General features: G+C 46.8%; 1 long non-coding RNA gene across 1 annotated transcript in view; it reads right to left on the minus strand.

Moving 5' to 3' along the window:
- The window catches only part of LOC139045079 (uncharacterized), a 51,226-nt gene extending 24,305 nt beyond the window's left edge, over positions 1–26,921 (minus strand). The window contains exons 1-3 of the long non-coding RNA XR_011502746.1: positions 26,753–26,921; positions 6,175–6,252; positions 4,763–4,895 (exon numbers count right to left, since the gene is read on the minus strand). This is a non-coding gene — a long non-coding RNA (uncharacterized lncRNA). The remainder of the gene's footprint in view (positions 1–4,762; positions 4,896–6,174; positions 6,253–26,752) is intronic.
- Positions 26,922–27,117: the final 196 nt, after the last annotated feature.

A 27,117-nucleotide genomic window follows, 5' to 3' on the forward strand; every position in this document is an offset into this window, starting at 1 on the left:
GGTCAGCAATTTGTCCTCATTAGAATAGACTTACTCTAGATTTGAATTTGCCTTCTTTGCCCCTGATGCTCCTGCAGGATTATCATCCCTGAACCTACAGTATGCCTTTGTCGTTACCATAATGTTGCTTCCATGTACCATCGCATCTTGCAAAGAAATTTATTTCAGCAGAATGAGTAAGGCAACGGACTTGTGCCCTTGGCACTCACTGTTCTTACCATTTTCCTAATTATGCAGATACAGCTGACCTTCTATAAAATTGCAGTGATCTGTTAAAAACTCAGCTATGGCACTAGCTCAGAGGCACCACCGTGCAGAGTTGGAAAGCAATCCTATAAAATGCAGCATATGCTGTGAACCAGCAACCAACGAAGGACTCTCTCTGACAGCCAAAATGTAAAACTTGGAGCTTCAAGCAATGAAAACAGGAGTGGCCACCCTCACTGTCACTTCTATAATCAATAGGAAAATTTTTCTTCACATCTCCATAACTTTGGAGTCCGCTGGCTTAGCGGTCTTTGTTCTCAAGGCAGAAGTGCTTTCCCCAGAGGGACACGGCAATCGTTCCTTGAACTTTAACTTGAGATGGCTACCTGGTCATTCTGAGCTCTTCCTTCCACTAAACCAACAGGCATAAAAGAGAGATACTAGGCCAACTTAGTGATATCTCCTGATTATAGAAGAGAAATAGAGCTGCTGTGAAACACTGGGGGCAGAGAAGACTATCTCAAGAAGCCAGAGTATCCCCTGGGGAACTATCTGGTGATTCTCTGCCTAGGGGCAAAAGTTGTTGAAAAATCGTCATAACCCAATGCAGTCAACACCTCCAAGGGTACAAACCCTTCAAGAGACTGAAAGATTCAAGTCATCCCACCAGGTGAGGAACTACGACCAGCTAAAGTGTGGGATACAGGAAGGGCAGAGGGAACTTGGAACAGACAGAGGAAAAAATAAATTACTAATGAATGCCATTAGTAATGTGAGAAGGATGGTCTCACAACCGGCTGCATAACTAGGGGCTGCAACAGATATGTATATCCCTTGATTATTATTTACCTGTCAGTATACAGTAACCAATTTCTTTTCCCACCCAGTATTCCCTTATTATTTTATATAATATGTGTTGTGATGTTTATTTAACCTTACAATTCAGTCTTTAAGGGATAAGGTATTAAAGGAGAATTGTGACTGATAGAGAATGGCTATGAGCATCCCTCACAGCCAGGTCCTGTGACTGCTATGACTTTGTTTCTCCTATTTCATGGAGAGAATGAGAGCACCTCTGTTGTAAGAGAGATAGCTGGGTTGTTACTAGGCAGAAGCACGATGCGTCTGTTATTATTGTTCTTTGGGAGTTTAAACAGGAGTTGAGGTGTGTTTATGGAGTAGGCGGCAGAGATGTTCTGTTCTAGATGGCAGCAATAGCACTCAGCACCATCCCTGTCCTCTTAATTCTACGCCGCAATGCAAGAGCTGGATGTCTGAGAGCCACATTTCCAACTCTCTTCAAATATGGTTCCCATTAAGACTGGCAAGGAGAGACACTCTCATGAGACTGGAAAGGCAAAATAGTCCATTAGGAGGGCAGGCAAGTGGGCTTTGATTATTGGCAGACATGAGGATTTGTTATCAGCTCCCAAGTGACCCTGAGCACAGAATGTGACTTCCTTATCTCTGACATTTAGTGAAACCTTAGAAAATACTTTTTTGCCTAGATGGACAAATAGATAAATAACTAGATGGACATATAAAAGGATGGATGGATAATGGATGGGTGAGTAGGTGGATGGATGGATGAATGGAAGGAAGGATGGATGGATGAGAGGAAGCTGAGGCAGAGAACATATATCATATATTCAAGGAATTTGATGTGCAATGAAAAATTTGAATAAAAATAACCATAGAAGGATCAATCAATGATTTTGGTTTTGTTTTAAAGATAAATGAGAGAGCATCTAAAGTTAAAAGAACATTTACAGTTAAAATAGAAATCTCCAGAGAGGAAAAATTCAAATTTGCTAGAGAGGATTGTGATCATTATTAGTGTAAATTCTCAGACCAGGTGGGCAAATGTGGGCTGCAAAGTGAAAGGCACCATTAGAAAGGAAAGCTCTGAGCCGTCCTCCGAGGAGAATGGAGAAGATTGGGATTCCGGGAGATCTGCCTCTACATATATATATAGGAATCTTGGGAGATTTTTATATCATCACTATTTTAGATATGTTTTCTGTGTTGACATGAATCCTAGAGAAACAGATTTGGGCTTTATAGAAGAAAGAACATCCTAGCCAGTAGAGACAATTAACCATGAAAGTGGAAGTCTCTGTCCACTGGAAGCATTTGCATGGCAGGTAGATAACCAGATCTGGAAAATACTGTTAAAAGGATTCTTGACCTGGCGGGGAACTGGACAAGAAGAATTCTAAGATCCTTTCCAAGTCCAGCTTCCAGGGTCACTTTCTACCCTCTTGGGATCAACTTGACATTTACAAGTAGCCAGGACACAGGCTGACCTGCAGCAAGACTGTAGGTGTGACGACAGCTAGTAAGGGAGCTATTTTGGGTGAAGGGTCCGTCCCAGCACTCCTCATTCACAACACATGAGTGGTGGCCTACGCCACATATGCAGGAGGCAGGATGATTTGAAGGGTGTCTGCTAAATCAAGCAGTCTAATTAATAAAGCACTGTCAAGTACCTGCAATGCTGATTCATTTAGCCGCATTCTCGCACACCACCCAAATAGGCAACCACCTGGCCAAAGGAAAGCAGTTTCTAAATTATCCTTCAAGAGGAAGACAAGTGCCCAAACTGCAGTGAAATGAAGGGAATGCTGGAGGTTGAAACAATATCTGAAATTCAGAGCCTCTGCCTCTGATCTTTCTTTTTGAAAGATACTCTCAGCCATGCACTACCCCCTAAGGCTGGAGCGCAGCGGTGGACATGGCTGCTCCCTGCCCCGTGCTAGAAACCCTTCGAATTCAAAGATGTCCTGCTGAATGAACTCTCAGGCAGAGTCAGAGTTTAAAAGCCTAACAGCGTTCTTACTGTCTTTGAGCTAACTGGGTCTCTGGATTCCCAGCCACTAATTCTAAAACCCAAAAGGTAATCCTGGCATACGTTCCAGTTTCAGACCACCTCAGGGTTTCAATCCCAATTGTACTGGTTTCCAGCTGTGTGAACATCTGTGAGCTTCAATTTTTCATCCATAAAGCAAGGGACAATAGTGCATTTTTGCAGAATTTATGCAAAGATTAAGTGAGATAGTATGTGGAAAGCTGTGAAAACAGAGTCCAGACCCTCACAAAAATATTATTTTACCCACCCACTAACCTTAAAATCATTGATAGTTTGAAAACCCAAAGGTCTGTTATTTTTTCCCAAGTGTTATCATTTCTTTATTCTTAAGTGGGAATTTGTATCTACAAAGTGTTATGGTTAATATCTACAGGCTCATTTATTCATTCAACAAACATTAATTGAGCACCAAAGATGTGCCAAACCATATGACTCATGCTGTCATTCTAGAGATAAATAAGACCTACATCCTATGTTCAAAGAGTCCATGTCATTTCTTCATCTAGGCCAAGCAGAAAAGTTAAATCTCTGTTATCGTTGTAAGAGCCACTTGGGACCCTACCATCCCTGGACTTGTGACTATTGGTCGTGTTAGGGGCCTGGCAACTGGCCCTTGAGACAGGGACACATTCAAGGAGTCAAATGCAGTCATTGAACATAGCCTAGTAGCCTGACAAATGCTTTTCAACCAAACTGACAACTAAATAGAAGGAGCTTCTGGAAAACTCGTGTTACATAGGCTTTTAACATGTCATGTCCACAGTCGCTGAGCAGCGTCACTGTGGGGGTCGGCAAAGACCTGAAAATGCTTCGTTTTAATATACTGCTGGGTGACTTATTCATTTATTGCCCATTCAACAAGCATTTCTTGAGCAGCTACTATGTGCGAGACACTATGGCAGGTGCTATGAAGACAGAAAATAAATCGATGGTCCCTGTGCACGGGGCGCTCACGGTCTAATGAAATAGACAGGTAGGATGCAGAGATCAACGGAGCAACGCCCTTGCTGCTGTGATGGGCGTTGCAGAATACAGAGGAGGACTCTCCACGCATGACAGAGACAGTGGGGCGAGCTGAGTTTGGGATGCAGACAAGAGTGAAAGGAGCCTCAAGTGTATAAGCCAAGAGGCATCAAACAGGGCAAGACTTTGGGATGATTCTCTGTGGCTGCTCCAGAGTCTGAATGCAGGGTGAGGCAAACAGTAGTACAGAGAAGTAGATAGAAGCCAGACCACTCACTTCCTCCAGACAGCCCGAATGTGCGCTACTGTGTAAATGAAAATTAAAACAAGAGAAATCTGTGTCACTCCTTTCCTCCGATGGCCCAAGAATGAAAGGCCTGGATGACTATTGGTAGGTGAGCCATATATTCTTGGTTTAATCCTCACCTACACACTTGGAGCTCACCTATGGTGGGGGATGGGGATCTATTGCCTACCCGCAAGCACTCAGCTTAAATCCAAGAAACGTTTAAAGCCTACAGCATCTGTGGCCTCACTGAGAACAGTGCACTTGTATACGTCTTACTAGGACCACAACAGTCACCGCCACTCCCTCCAACCCACAACTACATCTGGTCCTTGGGTGGCTCTCCTGGTGGTACTGCCCTGGGCTCAGAGGCATCCGCCACCTTGTTCGTTGGTCTGGTTTTCACCTCTATTGTCATCACCAGCTTTTTGACTCACAGTTTGGTGGAGGGGGCAGAATGCAGAGGAAAGTGAGGGGCTTTGGGGCCAGGGTCTGGTTCTCCCACACGCTGTCCAGGTGGCGTTCATGTGAGGCTAGACGGGACCCCTTGCAAATCCAAGCTTCATTTTCCTGATAGGTAAAATGGAGATATTAATACCCTCCTGGAGGGCTTTCTGGGAGTTGCCACCACCCTGCAAGCTCCTCGGACGGGACCTTGTCCTCCTCGCTGCCATAGCTCTAATCTCCAATGATTATCTGGGACATGGAGAGAAATCATGAGATATTTATGGACGACTGAATAATGTATGCAGAGTGCCTGACTCCTACTTAGCACTGAGTAAGTGTCTCTGTCTGTTCCCAGCAGTAACTCCACCCTGAGGACTGCAGGTGGGGGAAGAGCAGAGGGGACTTCTGACTCAGATCCCCCCCAGGGCCACCTCATTCTCCTCCATGCCAGGAGAATGTGGGACACCCCTTCCCAAAAGGCCCATCCAGCCTTTCTAATAGAAAACCTTTAACTAGGCCTTGGTGTGCCATGGAAATTAAGCACACACATCAGAAATAACACACCAGAAACTACCGGCAGGGGCTTATCCTGTGCCAGCATCTGGCTGCATCCTTTAGACACATCTCTAAGTCTCAGTTTAGCGGTTAACGTGTATTGAATGAGTGAGCGAGTGATTAAATTTAATCAAGGAAGCACGTCAGTTAATTTCACTTCCAAGAAAAAAAAAAATCACGCACTGCACTTGTACCAAGCCTTTGCACACATGATCTCATGAGTCAGACTGAGGAGGACCCTTCAATGCCGTCTCTGACTGAAGAGGAGACAGAGGCTCAGGGAGGGCCCATGACTAGTAAGCAGCAGAACCAGGCACAGAACCTGTGCCTCCTGACTCCCCAAGTTGCTCTTGCCTCTGCGTGCACTGAGCCGCCTCCACCAGCAGCTCTGGGATTATCTAAGTCTTGCTTAATTTGAGCCCATCAAGAAAGAAAATATCATTATTCCAGGGCCAATAGTTCTGCACATCATGTGGATATCGCTTTTCCCCTTTCCACTTCCAAAGCAACGCCAAGGTGGTTTTCCACCAGCTAAAAGGACTAGCTCCCTGTTCAATAGAGAATCTTTCGTAGACAAGAACAGATATTTAAGATGCGGAATTTTTTTTCCTTAGAGCAGAGCTAAGCAGATGGTAAAACGTGCTGTTATCTTCTTCAAGTGTATGCAAAGACAAGAGTCTGGATCTACATTCTTGTACACTTGGAAGAGTCAGATTAATGATATTTCATAATCCGGGGGCTCAAATTTCAACCAACTGTAACTTTTCTATCTTGCAAGACAGATGTGGCCATCCAGAAATATTATTATGAGGATACAGAGAACAGGAAAAGTACAGTTTGTACTTACATGGCAATGAAGAGCTATCCAACAGTGCACCAGAATACCATGAATTATGAATCCAGTGGGACAAGAATTTTCTTTTTCCTGGAAGGAAGGATGAGTGACACTAAATACCACAGTGACTCAGGAAAGACAGTGTGCGCCCTGACATTCCAGAAGGAAACACAGACGTAAAAATCAAGTATAAACATTTGGGGCCAACACTGAAGTGAAGGCAGAAAGGTTACCATTGACAATGTGGATATAAAAATATCAATCTGCAATATAATTATAAATAAAACGGTTGTTAACTTTTACAGTGCCCATATATATTTATGTAATGTCAAAGCTTACACATCGCCAATCTTTATATCAACTTTTATATTGGCATTCTGAGAAAAACATCATATTTCCTGGAGCTTTTTGTAAAATAATAGAGAGGCTGCAGTCATAACCATCCTTCAAATGCATAGATCGCATCTCAGCGTGTGTAAATGGTGTGCCGTGTACACAGGCATAAATAACTCACCGGAGACGCCAGAAATGGCCAGAGCGGCATTGCCAGTTTGACCTTTAGCAGAAACAGCGGGAAATTATGACCACTGCATCCAAATGCTTCACCCTGCCCCCAATTTGGGAACGTGGGAAAGGAAAAATAGGTGCCATGACCACTTCCCATAGCACGGTTGGGCACAAAGAGTGCCTGGCACTGGGCTGGAGAGGCTGAAGTTGAGTTCAGACCCACCTCTCGCTGGCTCAGTGATTTTTAAGCAAATCAAACATTCACTTTATACCTTCATCCATAACAGAGATTTGAGTGTATGGCTAAGATGAGACTCAAAATCATGTGAAAGACTTTGCGTTCTCTGAGTGCGTTTATACTCAAGCTACTCTTCTAGGTTCAGGTGAATGTATTATGTGGACATGATAATATCATGTTATCATGGGTGGAGGGGTGAATTTTATCTGCCCTCCTCATCTTTCAACCTTGGTCCATAAAGAAGGCAATTTATACTCCATCTTCGTAGGTAGGGAAATTCTGAAAAAGACATTCCACCGGCTCTCTCCTCCCTCTGATTTGCTCTTCTCCAGTAAAAGACTAAGAGTAAAAACATGGCCTTTCGAGAACTTACTTTGTGTTGGACACTCATTTAAAGGCTTCACACACATTCACTGATTTAATTCTCACAATACCCATGGCACTATTATATCCCCATATTACAGCTGAGGAAATCAAGGCAGAGATCCATACCTCACTTGCCACCTGGAATTCACTCAGCCAGTAGGTGGCCCAGCCAACAGAGCCATGGCGGGAGAAGCGCAGCCACGCTTGTTTGGGAGATCCGGAGAACACTTATGCAACCAGTCCATGGCAAGGAAATGGGGCCGAGAGGAAAGGGCAGGCCCAGCAGGCGAGCTGAGTAGCCACCAGGTGCGCATCTACAAGGCAAGCCCAAGTGTGCACACACATGGCAGCAAGAAGCACAAGAAGACAAGAAGGGCCTCTCGGATGTGAATGAGGATGCTGAGGCCAGAACCCGCTTTTCCGGTTCTGCAATTCTGTCTCGGTACATGGGCATGGCTCATGGGGAGCCTGGCCTCTGGTGCTCATTGTTAGACAACGTCACCTAGCCGTCCGACTCACAGTCTCTGCCTGCATTGAGATCCCAGGTCTACCACTCGCTGGTCACCCAAGGGCCGGATTCAGGTTGCAGTCTGGAAACTACACTTTTGCCTCAAGCCTGGACTGTGTTCTCCAGTCTGCGGTTGACCTGAGCTTTGCTGTGGGGTTCCTGGAACTGGCCCAGGTTAATAAAGCTGCATGTCATTTTCCTTTTGACCGTGTAACCCTCTAAAGTCCTAAGAGTAAACAATGAGTTTGTTTAGGTGCCTAAAAAGATGACATCGAGTTTTATTATAATTGTTCACAGGCCCAGTGGTTCTAAAACCGTGGTCCCCAGGCCAGCAGCATAAGCATCACCTGGGAAATTATCTGGCCCCATCCTGGGCCTACTGAATCAGCCACTCTGGGGTGGGACCCAGGAATCTGTGTTTGCACAAGCCCACCAGGGGACTCCACTGTGTGCTCAAGTTTGAGACATCAGGTTAAGACAGAGACCACTGATTGATCAATCAAGTTGAGACAGAGACCATTGATCGATCACTCAATTTTACCAGGCCCACTACGTACTAAAAACCAAGCCTTGACACACTTTTCAGGGTAAAAGCTGCCATAAGATGAGCCCCCAACCACACCTCTGCACGCGAAGAAATAAATTTCTCTAAACAGGAACTAGCATGGATTTTGCTAATACAAACATGGCAGCCACCTCAGCAAGTTTCCACTGGGAAGATCCCCCAACAGTGTTTTCCCAGTTATGTCCTTAGGATTGCTCTGTGACTTATTTCTAACAAAAACACCAGTTTAGAAGAGAAATTACAAGCAGGAAGACCTGAAGCTAAAATACTTAATTGTCACATTTTATGCTACTTCACCTCTTCCCACCTGCCTGTTGTCTCATCCTAAGGGCACACACGTGGGCACAGGCACACGCACACCTACACACACTCTGCTGGGGCAAGACCCCAATCCTGTCAGTCATGGTTAACCTAGCAGCAACAAGACTCCAGGGATGGAATGAAAAAGGCACTTCATATTCTGCAAAATCATCACTCAAGTCGGGATGAACAAGAATGATAGTGTGATTAAACACACGATATATTCTATCTCTTATAAAGACTTTATTTTTTAAAGCGGTTTTAATTTCACAGCAAAATTGAGAGGGAGGTACAGAGATTTCCCATACACTCCCTGCTCCCACACATGCACAGTCTCCCCCATCATTAACATCCACCACCAGAGAGGGACATTTGTTACAGCTGATGAACCTGCATTGACACATCATTATCACCCAAAGTCCACGGTTTACATTAGGGTCACTCACAGTGTTGTACAGACGTATAATGACATGTATCCATCATTATGGCCTCATATCAAGTACTTTCTCTGCCCTAAAAATCCTCTGTGCTCTGCCCATTCAGCTCCCCACCCACCGCCAAAAAAACCCTGAAAATCACCGATCCTTTTATTGTCTCCATAGTTTTGCTGTCTTCTATTTTAAAGTACACGTAACATTATAAGGCCCGAAGACAACACAAGACAGCACCTACAGAAGGATTTCCTGTGTTTGCAGGCAGTCGCCTACCTCACCCTCGCAATCTCATTAAATTGAGAGTCAACTCAAGCAAAGACAGTGGTGGGCTGAGTGCCCTGGTGTGTCTTGACTGGCCCTTGCATCTTTGCTGTGGGTTCCCCGGGACTAGAAGCTCATCTTCTGTGCCCTGGAGTTCCACAGGGGACCATGGGCAGTGCCACCTTATACATGGGCCTTCTGACTGCTCGGCCTTTGGGGCTCCCTCTTCTCAGGGCCAGCATCCTGAGCACTCCTGTCTTCTCTTCATTAGGACTGAGAAACGCGGCCTACTTTCTCCCCTTGGTCATTGTCACTGCCTCCACTCTGCCCACTGGAGGGAGCCTCCCCCAGTCACACTGAGATGGGCTGAAAGTCTCTCCAGGCCCGGCTCCCTTGCTGCTTCCAAAAACTACTAGAATGCCGAAGACCCAGAAGAAACAACTAGAAAGTCCCTGAGGGAGATGAGAACTTGGGACCTCTGCTTTCATGAAGTTCCAGAGGAGGGTCTTCCTAATCCTCTCATTCTTCTGACCCCACCTTCCTTCCTGGAGCGCCAGGTAGACCTCTTCTTAATAACCATAACCTCAGCTTAAGGACGGTGTCTACTATTTACCACCCGCCCTAGGCAGTGTGCTGGGATCTAACAGGAGTTACCTCATTTGGTCCTGCGAGAACATTGTGAGAAAGATACTATCACTTCTATTCAGCAGATAAGGAAACTGAGGCTCAGGGAGGTGAAGGGACTTGCCTCAGGTCACAGGAGCCTAAGACAGTTCATTTGACTCTCTACTCCCCCTGCCTCTTCCTCTGAAGACACAGGTCAGAGCTCTGGGTGAGCTCTTATCTTACCTGATTTCTCAGGCAGCCCCAGCCTAGGTGATGCCCATGCTGCTGAGGCCCTGTCCCATCCAGGAAGGCTCACCTTAGACACTGCTTTATGGGGTCATTGCTATGGCCCTGCCCAGAGGGAGCCGAGGCTGCCCAGCCCGGGCCTCCTGACTCAGTCAGTTCCACAGGCCCTTAGCTGGTTCATTCAGACTAACCATGCTCCGCCACTTAATCTCCTTGTTCCTCCAGCTCCTCTTATGAAGTATAGACACAAGAACGCCTTCCCACCCATTCACAGTACAGCATAGGCTCAAACAGGAAGGCATGTGGAAAAGACTGAAAGTACAACGCAACAGAATATTAAATTAGAGGTTTCAAAGGAGATCTCAACACATAATAAACGTCAAATGCCAAAATCAAGGTATAATAGAGACTTCAATGTGACATTTCGAACTAGGCAATGAGAACCAGCTAAATGATCAATTGTCAGTGAAGACAGAAGAACCAAGATAAATATTAAGGAATTTAATTTTTTGAAGAAAGATCCCTTCAGATATGATCACTGGGAGCTGGGAGCATCATCCTCCCACACAGGAGGGATGGAGAGCGGCCCCCCACTAACCCCAACGGCTGAGAGGCCACGGTGGGGAGCGCAGCAAATCTAGCCTGACTCATGCTGAGGAAGCCAGAGCCGAGATGCAGCAGGATTTAGTCCCTGTCTGGGAAGTAAGTGCAGATCAAAAGGCAGATCAAAGCAAGGGAACCCCGCGAGCTGGAGGGGAACCCAGGGCAGAACACTGACCCAGGGCCATCCTAAAATGGATCCTGCCAGGGTGGGCCTCAGCGTGGAGATGCAGAAGGACCTACAGGCAGAAGCGGAAGCTGAGGTGCGAGTGAGTGCATCCTCTTGAAAGAGAAGCATTCCCCACAAAAGAGGGGCCCAATAGGGAGTCGCCAAAGAATCCATAAAAGTGCCCCTGAGGGGCTGGCCCTGTGGCCGTGGCCGAGTGGTTAAGTTCCCGCGCTCCACTGCAGCTGGCCCAGTGTTTCGTTGGTTTGAATCCTGGGTACAGACATGGCACTGCTCATCAAACCACGCTAAGGCGGCGTCCCACATGCCACAACTAGAAGGACACACAACGAAGAATATACAACTATGTACTGGAGGGCTTTGGGGAGAAAAAGGAAAAAAATAAAATCTTAAAAAAAAAATTAAAAAAAAAAAGTGCCCCTGAGAACACCTGCCAGGCCGAGAGGCAGAGCCATGTCACAGCAGCGTGAGTCGAGTAAGGACATCCCCAGGCATGTCCCTCTCCTCCGCACCCACTTCTACACTGAAGGCTCAGAGACAGTCGTGAGTCAAGTAAGGCCATCCCCAGGCCTGTCGCTCTCTTCTGTGCCCCCTTCTATGCTGAGGGCTCACACACAGCGCCTGGAAAGTGGGTGAGGAAGAGCTGGGAGCAGAGAGGCCGACCACACTCCCCTCCCTAAGGGGAAATGTGCCACCTGCAGGGGCCCTTGCTGGGCAGAGGTGGGGACCCTACACATAAATGAGGATTGGGATGCTCATTAACAGATTGCACTAGACCCCCTATTTGTTTACTGAAGCTGCATTTGTGACTTAAAGTGACTAAGGACCCGGCACCACCAAAGAGACCACAAAAGTCATGAGACCTGCCCAAGCTTTCACCCCATGCAGCAGATTTAAAGGAATAGTAAGAGATAAAATATAAAATTGCTTTCATGATCATGCCACATTATTTCTGCCAACTTAAAAGGCCAGTTACACTGTGCTCTTTCCTACCCTAATAGCTGCCACCACCATCTATCCAGCAACCCAAGCCAGAGACCTGGGCATGACCCTCTACTCCTCGCCCCTCTCCTCCTACAGTCAGTCCACCACCAGGTCCTGCGTGCGGTGTTTCCTTAATACCCCCCGTAGTCCGTTTCTCTCCGTCTCCACTACCGCTGCCCTCGCCCAGACCCCCGGCCCCTTCATCCACCCAGGCATGGAGCCGCCACCCGGTTTGCTCTCCCTGACTCTCAGCTTTCCCTGCTCAATTCACTTTCCTTACTGCAGCTAAAGTAAGGTACTAAAACAGAAAGCCATGTCGAAATCCCTTCCGTGGACCCCTACGGCCTTCAGAATAAAGTCCAAACCCTTTAACTGGGCTTATAAGAACTGGGGCGACCTGGCCTCATCTTTCTTCACTCCACTCCCTCTCACCACCCTCATACTGAACCACGTGACCTGTCCATTAGGCAAAGAACTGTGCTGGTTTCTCCTCATGGGCTTTGCTCCTACTGTACTTAGAAGCCAAATTCTAGGGCGATTCATTCATGCACCAGGAGTGGGCCCACAACACAGTCCAGGTTTTCGTTTTCTAATCTAGAAAGCCTTAACCTCCACTTTGTCACTACTGCACACTGAAAGAAGCCAGAAGAGCCTGGTTAAAACCTCACCCTGCAAGGGCGGTAGGATAGGGCTGCCCCACCCCATCTTTTACCTGGTTGGCTACTCAGGTCTCAACCCAAACATCACCTCCTCCAGGAAGCCTGCATTGACATCCTAATGCTGCACTAAGGTGGCTTCCATGCAGTTCCATAACACAGTCTCACATGCTTGTCACCTGCATTCGGTTGTCCTGTGTGTCCTCTCTGGACTGTAAGGTCCTAGAAGGCAGGGCTATGTCCTATTCACAGCTCTTTGGTGCCAGTTATTCAACTTTCCCAAAGCACGTCTATAACAGGATAGCGATAGCCTATCCCTCAGCGAATTGTTAACATAAAATGAGAAAAGCAGTGCAAAGCACTTAGCATGGTTTCTGGCCTATAGGTAAATACTTAATAAATGCCAGCAGTTTATTTTTATCATTACTCAATACATTGCTGAATAGATGAATCAATGGAAATATTGGCATCACCATTGAAACACGGCGTATACGTGGCACAGGGGTCAGCCTGTGGGCAGAGGCCAGGTGCTGACTAAATGAGTTATCAAGATCCTTTCTATTCCAGTCCCTTTCTATTTTGGGGGCCCATAAATTACCTAAACACCATCAAAACTGGAAAATTTACCTCCATCAAGCAGTTGTCTGCCACAAAGATTGATAGGAGATGGGAAAGGCTGGCAATAAAATGACATTTCTAATTAGCTAGAGAAAGTGGTCCTGTGTGCACGTGTAAACGGTCTTCAGAGGAACACCTGTGCTGTCGCGCTCTCACAGAACCTGGTCACCTCAAGGCACGGCTTTGCTTCTGCATTTCAACGGGTCTCCGTTTTTTAAATTAGCTAACATTGTTCCAGAAGAAAACTATTTACTGATGGAGACATTCGCTGCCCCCTTTCCTGCCTCTTTGCTGGTTTTCCTCCTCCAGCGTGACTTGCTCCGTGGGCAGTGACTGTCTTCTTCCAAATGTTCTCTCCAGCCTGGAAAGAGGGCTCACCAATGCCCTCACAGATGGCAGCTTGAGTGGTCCTGATGACAGTGGTAGGAAAAACATCAAGCTTCCTTTGGGGACAAGAAGTGAGGTACTATATGAGAACCAGTGCAGGATATTGGGTCTCTCAGGTGCAGAAAGAAGCCCGAGTGAGGGGGATACGAGTGGGAAGAGAATTATTCTGTGATCCAAATCCCACCATCCCAGGCAGGTTGCTGAAGGTGTGCAGGATCATACAGGAGCCCCAGCTAACCAGGAGTGAATTTAAACGTGGGAAACACAAAATAATACCTGGCATTTAACTAGCTCTGACTGAGTGGGTGTAGCACCAGGCCCTTCACTGTCTTATTTCCTGTGATGGTCATGACAATCCTGCAAGATCAGGGTTATCGTTGTTCCCATGGACTGATGAGGAGACTAAGGCTGAGAGCAGGTAAGCACAAAGCCTAGCAGCTGGAAGTGAGAGCTCAGGGGTCCCGTGTCCATCTCCTTCCATCAGAATACCACACGTCTGGGTCAGAGGAGGAACAGCTCAAAACAAAATTGCTTCCTCCAAGAGCTTCAAAATTACTATGCACGATATAGTTATGATGAGTTTGGGATATTCTTTACTTTTGAAGTCGCTGTTGACGATGATGTTCATGTCTCCAAACCCTGTCAGAGGCCAAACCCATGCAAGCACGAACACTGTCCCCTGAGACAATCCAGAGGTTGCTAGTCCCGGAAACTTTAAAGCCCCAAGCTCCAATTTGCCATTATTGTGCAAACCGTCATTCTTGTCTTGGAACAAGCCGGACAAGCCGGGCAAAAGCCGCAATCTATGAGGGGGCAGGGGGCTTCTCCCTTGACTCAATCCTCTCTCAACACCTGAATCCAGAGCTGCCCCAACCAAACAACTTCCTTTTCTGGTTTGAGTCAAGTGCTCTGCATCCTACACTTATTTTGGGCTCCATGCCTATATATAATGAAAAAGGAAGTTTTCAATGTCTTTTAGCAGAAAGGCATCCTTTTCTGATTGGGATCTGAGCTGCAAAGAAATAGCCAGTTGAACAGAAATAAGATCTTACTTGAAGAGGTTCTCAGACTGATTATCCGCATCCATTTCTCCTCTCCTTCCAAGCTTGAGGGAGGTGTTCCCTGCCCCATGGAGTTAGGAGGGGTCGTGACAGACCTGCGGGCTGTGAGGGAAATGACGTGTGCCGCTTCTGACCTGAAGCACTGAACTCCCGGGGCAGACCCTCCAGCCTCCTCTTCTTCTGCTGCAGCCCCCAGGAAGCTCATGTTTCTCAGATGGTGCAGCTCAGTGATGGCGGAGGCTCCATCAGCCTGGACCCACGGGAGACTGTGGGGAGCAGGGCATTATATCTGACACAGTACACAAGTAGAGTGAGAGAGAAATAAAAGTTTATCGTGTTAAGCTTAAGCCCTGAGATTTGAGGCTTGTTTGTTACTGCAGCATAGCCCAGCCCATCACTTTCCTGGTGTGAGGGACATTCCCGCAGATCCAGCAGAGTTCAAGGATGCTCTCATGTCGCCAATCCATGTTTGCTGTCATGGGAGCCACACGGACTCCCGCAGCCTCAGTCAGCAGACAGTGGGTGACCCATGTTGTGATGCTTTGGTAGATGTAGCTGATAGCAAGTTATACTCAGTGTAAATGGTGAGAGCAGAAAGTAAGCTGTATACTCTTTTTTCTCAAGGCAGAGTTAACATTTATCAAGAATTTACTCTGTGCTAGATATGTTGAGAATATTTTTTCTAATTCTACAACATCCCTGCAATAAAAAATAGTTATTCTAATCCCCATTTCACATGTTAGGAAACTATGGTTCATGGAGACTGGTTTATTCTAGGTCACACATAGAAATTGGGCTGTAAATTCAGGCATCTCTGATTCAAAGTGGAAAAGGTTTTCCATGACCTGACATAAGCCCACCCACTCAGTAGTCTCTGAATAAATGATGGGTAAATGATAGAAAGTTGAATTAACCACAGTCCCTCCCATCAGGAGTGGAGCCCAATTCCAAAAGAAAAAAAAAAAATGCTGGTAAATGTGCAGGAAAAAGAGACATTTCTCAAAACACAAGAGATTAAAATGCAAGCATATTGAGAGGCAGCACAGTGCTGTGGTTCTGAGGGCAGGCTCCGCATTGAAAACCCAGATTTACTCCCACTCGTCATCTCTGTGACTGTGGATGAGCTACTTTCTTAAGCCTGATTCCTTAAGTGCAAAATGGTGAAGCCACAGTGTCTGCTGCATTGGGCTTTTGTGAGGATGGAGTGAGCTAATACAGGTCTGCGGCACAGAACAAAGGGCTGGAGCACAGCAAGCCCTCCAAGACTTTCCTTTCTGTACCCTTAAGTGGGCTGTGAAGGGCAGAGTGGACAGGGCCACCAGTGCAAAGAGTGCTGTCCTCTGTCCACTGTTCTGTGGGCAGGTAGTCCATCTGCTCCCCTCGGAACTCACCAAAGCCCCCGATCCTTGGAAGGAAGATGGCTGGAGGGGACACCATCTCACGTGTGAAGGATGGCCCTACACCCCTCCTGAACTGAAGCCTGTTTTGTACACGAGATGATTCTGTGCCTAAACCACCAAGCAACATTGAAATCAAGCCCCGACTCCGGGGCCCTTCTGCTGCTCCAGGTGAGGGTGGAGACACGGCGGTGCCGGGAGGCACACAGCAGCAGGAGGTGCCTGCCGGGCGGAGGGGTGCCAGGCTCACAGTAACCCCCTGCTTCAGCCTTCCCTCTCAGAAGCATCTCTTAACCTTGATTTTATGAGCTTCACAGCTGAGAAAAAAACCTCATTATAATGGTATAATGATTATAATAATAACACTTTGAAGTTATTAATTTATTATTTATATGATCAGCTTAACCCAGTAGAACACGTTGCAGAAGACGAAGCCTTGCATATGTATTAGCAAATCCCACAGCCACGCTGAGCAGCAGGCAGAATGAAGAGAGAGAGATGGGCAGTGTCCATATTCTACAGGTGAGGAAACATGCACACACACATTCAGACTCTTCAAAGTTGCGCAGCTTGCCCAAGGCCCATCAGTGTACCAGCTGAGCAGGACAAGAATCCGAGTGCAACGGCACAAAGTCCAAGGTATGCTTTCCAGTAAAGGCAGGAATGCTCCAGTCCCAGGCATCACCTCTACAGGATCTCAGCCTCAGGAGTGCAAGAAATTATTCCTCTCGAGTAGAGGGATTTCCACATGGCAGGGACTCAGTAAGTCGTTGTGGAGTGAATGAATGAATGCATGCCTGAATGAATGAGTGCATGGATGCCCTCAGATTGGAGAGTGATCTGTCTGAGATGAAACTGTGATGATGGAACAAACATGTCATTCCTCCACCTGTGTAGCTCCTGAAAGAGATTCCTTTAAAATGATGTCACTTTAAAATGATAAAAAGACCATTCCCGGCTTCTAACGTGGTTCTTTCAGAGTTTTATATGCACCTTAATTGCTTTTAAAAATTTATCATGAGTTACTCCTCAGCTTTTCCTTTCCATAACCCCTTCAAAAAGAATATTGGGAAATTGTCTCCAATTCACTGTCCCAGACAGTTTTTCATTCTCTGCTCCATAAATTCAGTTTCTCGTGAAAAAAACATGTCAAATTGGCCAAGAGTGAATCTCTGCGGGTTTGGAGATGTGTCGTGAAGCAGCCTGCCGCAGGCACAAAATTTCTTTGTACTCTAGTGTTTTTTCTTTAAATAATTCATGCAGATTTCATATTTCAATGCTTGATGTATCTGTTTGTTTAATATAAAAATGATACAAAATACTTAGCAGTTAAATTACTTGACTTTCTCACCCCCCCCAAATTAAATCAAATTGAATCTCCAAAAAGATATGTTGTGTTTATGCTATGCCTCACATCACATCACACCGGAAGGATGTGGCAGCCAAACTTAGGTAGCGCACTCCTAGGGAGTGTCGACGAAAATAATCCGTAACCAATCTATAAATGAAAATTTGGGTGAGTTTATTCTGAGCTAAAATGTGAGGACCATGGCCCGGGGCCTTTCTTACCAAAGGAAGAAAGGGCACCGAAGAAGTGGGGTGCACAGAGTGGTTATATACCCCCAGAGAGGATGTTTCACATGTGATTGAAATGTCCTTTTTACAATAGTCTCGACACTGCTCTGTCGGCACAGCGATTGATGGACACAGCAGGTAGGTCTGCTGTCTCAGTGGACACAGCAGGGTGGCAGGTCTGTTGTCTCGAGCTGGGTGGTCACAGGTGAGCACAGCAATCAGTCCCTAGCCTAAGGAAAGGTGCTTATCCTTAAGGAAATGCCAATGTGGGGGGATGTTGCACCTTTATCTTAAGGGCATTTGTTCTTGCCATAGTAAATGTTTAAAGCAGATGTACAATGCATGCTCAATGGCCGTGTCAGGCCCTTTTGGAAAAACAAAGTCAGGCCAAATTAGGTTTACACCGAATGGCTTTCTCACAGGCTCCAATATATCCTATTGCTCACCATTTCTATTTGTCAGGAGCGGAGCTCGGCCCCCCAGGCACGGCCCCAACAGCCATCTATGCTCTGAATGCTGTCCCCCGGCCTCATCTCTCACCCTTCCATGCTGTATGTACCACAGATGAACTAAATCAAGCTTCCTGCACTCCCCTGAACACACACTTACAGAGGTTGGCAACCAAGGATATGCAACAGTATTGGGGAGCAGGGCCCTGGGGCCACAGGCCTGACCTCAGAGGGGATTTACACCTCACCTCAGCCTGCAGTCCCCTCCCCATTTGAATAGTGCCATTGTGATGCTTAATCTGTTGTTTGTATATAAATAGCAGGCACCAGCAACTTGGTGCCTTCTCTGAGAGGAACTGGGGGCCTCTGGGAGCTTCTGATCTCCCACCATCACGGGTCCAGCCTATGGACACCACTGTCTCTGCCTCTGATACGAAACTTTGCTGCCAACAATTCAATCCATAAGTCTTCCTGACCCTTAGATTTAAGCCCTACCAATGCAAAAATGAACACTTCGTATTATCATTCATTTTTTCCATTATAACAGTAACAAATGCTCATAACAGGACATTTGGAAACACAAAAGTAGGAGGATCACCCACCATCCCACTTCATAGAGGCAACTAGTGTTATCATTTTGATACTTTCCTTCCAGTCTTTTTTCTCCATATAACTTTTACTTAGTGTCATATTATGATTTATAATAAGGAATATGCATTTGGTCTTCAGTCTCATTCCTGGCTCTTTTAAGCTCCCAAGACCCTTGGAATTTCTTGTGCTAAGAGTGATAAAGGTGTCTTTTGTTATGTTAATAAGGTGACGTTTAGAAAGCGTCTTAGGAAGGGGGCTGGTTGCCAGGGGAACCAACCAAGAATAGAGGCCAGAACTTCCAGCCCTAACCCCTGACTTCCAGGGAAGGGAGTGGGGCAGGGGCTGGAGGTAGAATCAATCACCAATGGCCAATGATTTAATCAATCATGCCAGTATAATGAAGCCTCCATAAAAACTCAAAAAGGAGGCATTTAGAGAGATTCTGGGCTGGTAAACACTTGGAGATGTTGAGAGGGTGGAACCGCTGGAGAGGGCACTGGAGCTCCACACCCCAGTTTCTCCATATCTTACCCTATGCATCTCTGCCATGGCTGTTCCTGAGTTATAGCCTTTCATAATAAACTGGTGATCTAGTAAGTAAAATGTTTCTCTGAGTTCTTTGAGCCACTCTAGCAAATTAAACCCAAGGAGGGAGTCATAGGAACCTCTGATTTATAGCACAGGCGACAACTCAGACTTGCAACCATCATCTGAAGAGGGGAGTAGGGAGCAGTGTCCTGGGGCTGAGCCCTTAACCTGTGGGATCTGATACTATCTTCAGGTAGACAGTGTCAGAATTGAGTTGAACTGTAGGAAACCCAGCTGTTGTCAGAGAACTGCTTGATGGTGTGGGAACCAACCCCAACCCCCAAACACACACATTGGAATTGAGCGCAAAATCATTACATAGCTTTAATCAGAAGGCAGGGATATTTTATATTCCACCTTTTAATGCCACTTTAGCACATTAGTGTTTTTCCATGATAAAAACTCCTAATTATTCCTGAACATGAACAATAATTGCTTTCTCATTTCTAAGCCCAAAATGGGAGACAGCAAAAGTACCAAAGTACTAAGATGCCCAAACTATTTCTCATCAGAGCCAAGCAAACCTAGAAAAGAATTTCCTCACAGTGCATCCCTTCCTCTGCCTCCAGGAGGAGTTTCCCGGTTGGTGTGGGCCATCTCTCCACTGAGGTGACTTCTCCCCATGAAGATCGCCCCGGGTCATTCCTGAAGGGAGACTGAGGATCGGATAAAACTCGAGCCCAGAAACCAATCCTGTAAGCAGCTGTGTTGATGTGTTCTGACCCTGAGCTTGCTTGGGTTCCCTCGCTGCAGAGACCCACAAAGAACCATAATATTCCCAGAATATACTTCCAGTCTGCCCAGGATATTCTTAGCAGCAGCTGACATGAATAATAACTGCTCAACCTGGGAAATAAGAATCCTTTCATTCTACTTGTGCAAAAGTATTATTTCCCATGATGCAGTTGAAAGCTCTCAGGGATAAGATTCAAGAAGTCATAGGTCGAATTCTATCTTTGCTATTGTTTGATCTCAGTTGAATCCAAAAGGAGAGGCAGAAGAAAGAGTTGATAATTATAACGATGAAGATGATGATAATCTGTCAATGCCTTGTAGCCAAAGCTACCAGGAGCGCACCACAGTTCAACAGAGCTGGGCTTCATGACTCCACAAGGAGAACGCACGCCACGCGGAGCACTGGGAAATCTCCACAGAAGGATGGCAGGAAGGATTGATAACAGCGTTTGGGCTCACATTTGGAAATTTTGGGGAGGGGCCAAGAACGGGGGACTTGGCCCCGGCTTGGATACTTTCAGGAAGGAGGGGTAATTCTATCATTGGTTAACTTGATAATTCTTATCTAGAAGGTGGAAAGCACAGATTAAGGCTGAAGGTGTAATTGGTAAACAAACCACAGTTACTTGCATAAACCAGTGTGGGGGATGTTTTCTTCTTTCTTTGGTTTGGACCCTGCTCTTCTTTTGTCTGTCTTTAGACATGATTATGAAGTGATCTTGTTCGTGTCTTGCTCAGTCGCAGTCACAGGGTGGCTTTGTCTGACATGGGTGTCCTGCGACATTGGTTATGTTCACAGGGCACCAAGGCCTGGCTGTGAGTGCCAGGCCAGCTCCCAGCTCACAGGGGCTGCTTTTTCTCTTTCTAACCTTATTAAAGAGTTGCTGTTATCATATTTATACTAAAATAGAGAAACTAAGGCTTAAATGGGCTAAGAAGTTTGCTGATATTCACACAGCTAGACGTGATAGGAATCAAACACAGGTCTGACACAAAGCCCAACGTTCTTAACCCTCACTCTAACCTTCGACCTCATGGAGTGATTGCTCTTGTGATTTATTTTATTTTTTGTATTGGTAACACATGTAACATGTACAAAATTCAAATTGTAAAGAGGGCATCCTGGAGGCTGGCCCATGGCCATGTGGTTAAGTTCAGGTACTCCACTTTGGCAGCCCAGGTCCGCTGCTTCAGATCCTGGATGCGGACCTACACACCACCCATTAAGCCATGCTGAAGTGGCATCCCACATAGAAGAACTAGAATGACTTACAACTTGGATACACAACTATGTAGTGGGGCTTTGGGGAGGAAAAAAAAAAGAAGAGGAAGATTGGTAATAGACGCTAGCTCAGGGCCAGTCTTTCTCAGCAAAAAAAGAAATAAAGAAAGAAAAGAGGGCACCCTATGAAGGGCAAGTCCCCCTTCCTCTCCCTCTCCCCGAGACACCCTATTCCCCTCCCGGAGGCCACGTTGTTCCCATTTTTCCCAGCATCTCTTATTCATAACACCGGGCTTTGCAATGCGTGGACACAGTGAATCCCCTTAAAAGGATCACACTGGGAGAAACAGCCAATGACTTACGACTTAACAAATTGCTCACTCTGGTTCTGCTCTTCCAAAAACTCTTTCACAAGGTTTCAGTAACTCAACAAACGTTGATTAAACACATATTATCTTCCAGACACTGTGCTCAGCATCAGACGAAAAAACGATGAAGCGAACCAGCTGCTTGCCCCTGAGGGGCTCACAGTCAAGTGGCAAGGACGGCATGAAGGAATCGCAGCCAGGGAGCTGCAAGGGACGGTGCAGAAGGCCCAAGGATGGCAGGGATTTATGGGGTGGACAGAGGTAAAAGAGAACTCTAGAGAGAGAGAAGGGTAGGAGCATAATAGGGAGGTATGAAAGATTCCCAGAGGCTCCGAATGGCTGGAGCACAGGTGCTTGGGACAAGAGGCAGGAGAGGGGCTGGAGAAGTAGCCACGGGTCCATCGTGAGCAGCATTCTGCAGGAAGCTAAAGAGAATGTGATCAGAGTTAAATAATATAGATGACGTGGAAAGGATTTGAAAAGGTTAAACACTCGGCAAATGTAATAAACTAATGGGTCACTAGTTTTTGTTCCTCCATTGTCACCGGTCATTTTCCTTCCCTGAAGATGCTGTTTCTAATCACGTTTACCACTTGTGTGTACAGCTATTGAGGACAAAGGTCACAGAGGTCACTGAAAAGAAAGACAGTCACCACCTGTGGGCTTGACCCTCAACCAGACACGCAGGTCGCGCGCCGCGAGGCGCCATGAGCACACAGCACTTGGGGTTCTCCGGCGTCCAGTTTCCATCAAAAGTGCAGGTCAGGCAAATCATGTTTGAGAAAGAAGGTCTAAGGGTCATGTCATCCTCTCCCACCTTGAAGCATCCTGAATACCGAGTTGGACTGTCAGAGCTGCATTCCTGCCCGCATTAGTGGAGGCGCCAGCGGCTCCTCCCACCCGACTATGCTTGCCACGGGGGTTTTTAACTGCCTTTTGAAAACACATCAGTACTCAGACCCCCGAGATTCTCATTTGCTTGTCCTAGGCTCTGCCCAGGCATTTTTTTTTTTTTTAAAATGGTGGTTCTAAATGTGCAACCAGAGTTGATTTAAAAACAAAACTTAACATTAGGACATTAATCAAGAGTCTTTATAGAAACTACCCTATCTAAATTGATTCTTCTCCAGCTTGTAACAGTGTTATTGACTATGCTGTCTGTTATCCATCTGGCTTTTTATCCTAAAGACAGATCCTTCTAGGACCGATTCTTATGACAAAAACCCTGTAAGCCATCAAGTGTTTTGCCCTGATTTCCGGGAAGCTCCACGTCAAATGTGACCCATGACAGCACAGGCTGTGGAGTCAGACAGTGTCCCTCACTACCTAGGGGACCTCAACTTGCTCATCTATGAAATGGAGCTAAGACTATAGACTGCCCCATGTTACAGCAAGAATTAAATGTAAATGTACAGAATAACATGGTACCTGGCACATACAATCAATGTATTTTATCAATAAAAAAGTGGTTGGTTTAGCATATTGATTTCATTTGGTTATGCATTTGTAAAATAGAAATTATATGTGCCATTTTAAGAACTAGATGAGTACCAAGCCCCAGCACAGACTAAGTGTTTATAAATCCGCCTAGTTCCCCCCTAAGTAACTCCCCCCGTTAAAAGCAGGCTTGCTTTCTGTAGGGTCTCGTCTAAGTCCTCCAAACAAATATCAAAAATTGCCACAAACCTTTCAATTCGACAAGCCTTTGCTGATCGCCCACCTTGTGCTGGATGCTGTGTGATCTACGGGAGACGACGGGTAAACCCGACTTCATCTCTGCCCAAGGAGCTCAGATCCAGAGGGAGAGACACATATGCAGACGCATCGCTGCAGGCCAGCAGGACAGTGTTCCACGGACCCCTCTCGGAGCCACTATCTAAGACAGAATCCCAAACCAGACGAACTGTGGCCTGATAAGGAGGGTTCTCCCCATCTGTGCAGAGAGCCGACAGCTAGTGATAAACTGGGGTCCAAGGCCCCACAAGGCCCTCCTATAAAAATATAACTGTGGGTGAAGCTCTGACTCTTCCATAATCTTTTCCTGCTAGGAAAAATGCTAACAATCCATCAAGATTTTACTTCCCTAACTAGCTGCACACCACAGTCCTAGTATGCAAGAGCCATCGTGAACCTGAATAGCCCTAAGGCCAGCTTCTTCAGAGAGACCCAGAAAGGAGAAGTGATTTGTTGAAGGTCCCATGACCAATTTGGCATCTGAATTTAGATCTCCTGACTCCTACAGCCCTTCTCCCACACCACCAGAAGACAACAAACTCAAGAATGTGGGCAAGGGATGGCCAGGTCCAAGCCTTATTTATCATCGAATCCCTATTGCAGTGCTTAGAATGAGGGAGGGATGCAGTCAAAGGAGGTGTTTGGGTCATGGGAGAGAGGGTCTTCTGCAGGGAGATGGCAGGAGCAGCAGTATGCAGGCGTGGGCACGGGGAAGGCAGCTGGGCTGCAGGAGAAGGGGGAGTAAGGGGGTGCCCCAAGGATAGTCAGGCAGTCCGGCTAATCGCATAGTCCTGCAGAGATCAGGGCCTGGTGGGAGCAGGGTGCCCACCACCCCAAGACAGCTTTCTCTCTGCCGAAGTCTTATGCGGGCACCACCAATTATCCTCTGAAGGCCTGCCACACACTTAAAGATCCGTGCCGTGTGGCGTTTTAAGAAAGCCATAAAACATAAAACAGCAGCAACAATAGAGCTGTTGAATTTTAAAAATTCTATCTCAGGTCTACCTATTGGTGTGCTACGGGGGTCCGCAAGCTACAGCCCAGGGGCCAAATCGGGCCCACCACCTGTTTCTGTAAAGAAAGGCTTATTGGAAAACAACCGTGTCCAGCCATGTCCACATTGTCCCCGACTCCTTTAGCACTACAACAGCAGAGCTGAGTAGTCCCAACAAAGACAGGAGGGTTCACAGCCTAAAATATTGACTATCTGCCATTTAAGGAAACCCCTGGTAAAGCACCCATGTGATCAGAGAGGAGCAAATTTTCTAACAAGAAAAGGGCACTTAGCACTTTGTTTCCTGTAAATTCTGATCAAACCTTCAAGTTCCCAAAAATCACAAAGCTTCAGCTTGAGGGGGTACTTAGGCATTTGCCAGGAGGTACTTAGCTGCCTGCTGTGGGCCCACCTCCCTTTCCCGGTGCTTCTTAACGCTTTCCCCAGGCCCACCCGTCTGGGAATGCTCACCCATGTGTCCAGGCCGAGCCTAACAGCTGTCACTTCCCCGTGGACTTCCTCACGTCCCCACACCCACCCCTGCTCCATCCCGCACACAGAAAATTATGCTGAAGCCAATTTGAAAGGGAAGAAATCTTAGATATCATCCCATCAAATTCTCTCACTTTACAAATGAGAAAACTGAGGCCCAAGGTCAAAAGGCGGGCCAGCAGCGAAGCAGAGACACGGCTAAACCCTGCCTCTCAAGGGTCCCCCTCCGGGAAGTCCAGCACTCATTCTCGCAGACCACACAGGAAGGCAGGGAGATTCAAGCACCTGAAACAGCAGGCGCTTGTGAACGGTGGTCATTATTTTAGAGGGAGCAGCAATGGGAATCTTCTCCTTCAGTGACACGTCCATCCCACTCCCAGAAACCAAGTGGCGCCCCGGTCTCCTGACGGCACTGACGAGAGACAGCGTGATGAGGCCACGGAGTGCCTGGCGCACATCATGGACCAGTGGGCTGCAAAATTAAACTCCTCTTTTTAGAAGCCATTTGTGTCTTAGGGAAGAGAATAAATAAGCTAACACCATGGCCAGTTAAAAAATGCACCCAGACGGGGAAACTTTCTTTGACTCTTTCAGGCCAACAGGGAAAAATGAGCTTTGTAATTGAAACTGTAATGGAATGAGTCGGGCCTGGCAGGGGAGGGCAGGATGTTCTCAGACAGGGTGTCAGGGGAGGTGATGAGCAGTCACCATCAGTGTTTCTCTGGCAGAACAGGAGGAAGCGTTCTGGATTCAGCCCCAGGGTCTCAGGGGCACAGAAGTGGTTGGGACGCTGGAATGCAGTGTGGGGACTGGGCCACAATGGGATCGTTTCATAATTCAGTTCCAGGCATAGCACCTTCCTTTGCCATGTATTTGCCTTTCTCTGTTCTCCGCACCAGGAGCCAGGCCCTCATCTCTCTTGTCCCTCACAACCCACCCACACTAAGGGGGTACACATGCCTTGTCTTCTCGCTTCCTGAGCAAAAGGATATGAGATGGGATGATGTTTACTCTCTGGTTAAACATTATTAAGAGCTTTCTCTGTGTCTGGACTGGGCAGAGAATTAAATGGTAAATACGACAGAAGATTTCTGCCCTCGGAGCATTGGCAATGTGTAACCCCAACATGCCCCAGTCATTCTAATGAAAGAACTTCAGGATGAGCTGGAGACAGAGAGTATTTTGAAAGATACCTTCAATTTATTCTGTATGGGGGCCATCCATGTAGAGTGGAAAGAGAACTTGCCTTAAAAGCCTAAAGGCATGGAAATAAGCACCAGCCTTCCATCTAAGAGACCTCGGACAATCTACTTACAGTGCAACTGTATCTCATTGGTCAATGGAGACAATTACAGCAACTTCAAGTGGGTGGAGAGGAGGAAAGAAGCCAGCGTGTGTTCGTGTCGAGCACCATGCCTGGCATATTCGAGCTGCCCAGCTGGCAGGAAATAGCAGTGCTCTTGTTATGTGATGGATAGAGTGATAGAAAGGAAGATGCTGAAGTACCAAATGCTCCTGGAATGTCAGTCTGGGAGACTTGGAGGACGAGGACGGTGGCACAGTCAGCCCTCTGCCACCAGCACCCGGCAAGGACCTGGCACACAGCAGCTTCTCATTATTTGTTGTTTGTTTAAAATAAACTTGAGTTTTAGGGAGAATGTAAATTCCCTCCATTACCTCCTTTTTGAAAGACAACAGCCCCGTCGCTCGGCGTGCCTTCCTCTCCAGCTCCCCACCTCCCCACCACAGCCCAGCCCACCTCTCAGCAAGGGCAGAGCTCACTGGCACTCTGCTCTCGAGTAAAATAAAACAACTGCGGGCGAGCATAAGCTTTAGAATCAGACCACCCTACGCTGAGCGTCCCAGCTATAGAACTTGCTTCACCCATCCAGATAACGCCTCTGTGCCTCCATTTACTCACCTACAAATTGGGAATGCTGACAAGGCCACTCCCATAGGTTCACTGCCAGGATTAAGTAACCTAATTCATGTAAAATGATTCGCACGGCGTTTGTCACATGGCGACAATCAATAAATGCTGTTCATCACTGACGCCGCTGTTGCTCCTGTTAGCTTTCTCTTTTGCAGGTGAAATGAATAGTCCACCTCGAGCAGGTTGTTGCAAGAAATCAGCTGCATGAGAGGCTGCTCTCACAGGGCGTGGTCCCTCGCACAGGCTGAGGAAATGCTAGGCATCCTCCTTGAAACAAGCACTACACCATCCCCCTATTCGTGTTTACTTAAACTTGGTAGAGAAACGTCAGGATCAGTGGCGGCGGACCCATG

This window comes from Equus asinus, chromosome 4, assembly GCF_041296235.1.
Source record: "Equus asinus isolate D_3611 breed Donkey chromosome 4, EquAss-T2T_v2, whole genome shotgun sequence".
Classification (NCBI taxonomy): Eukaryota; Metazoa; Chordata; class Mammalia; order Perissodactyla; family Equidae; genus Equus; species Equus asinus.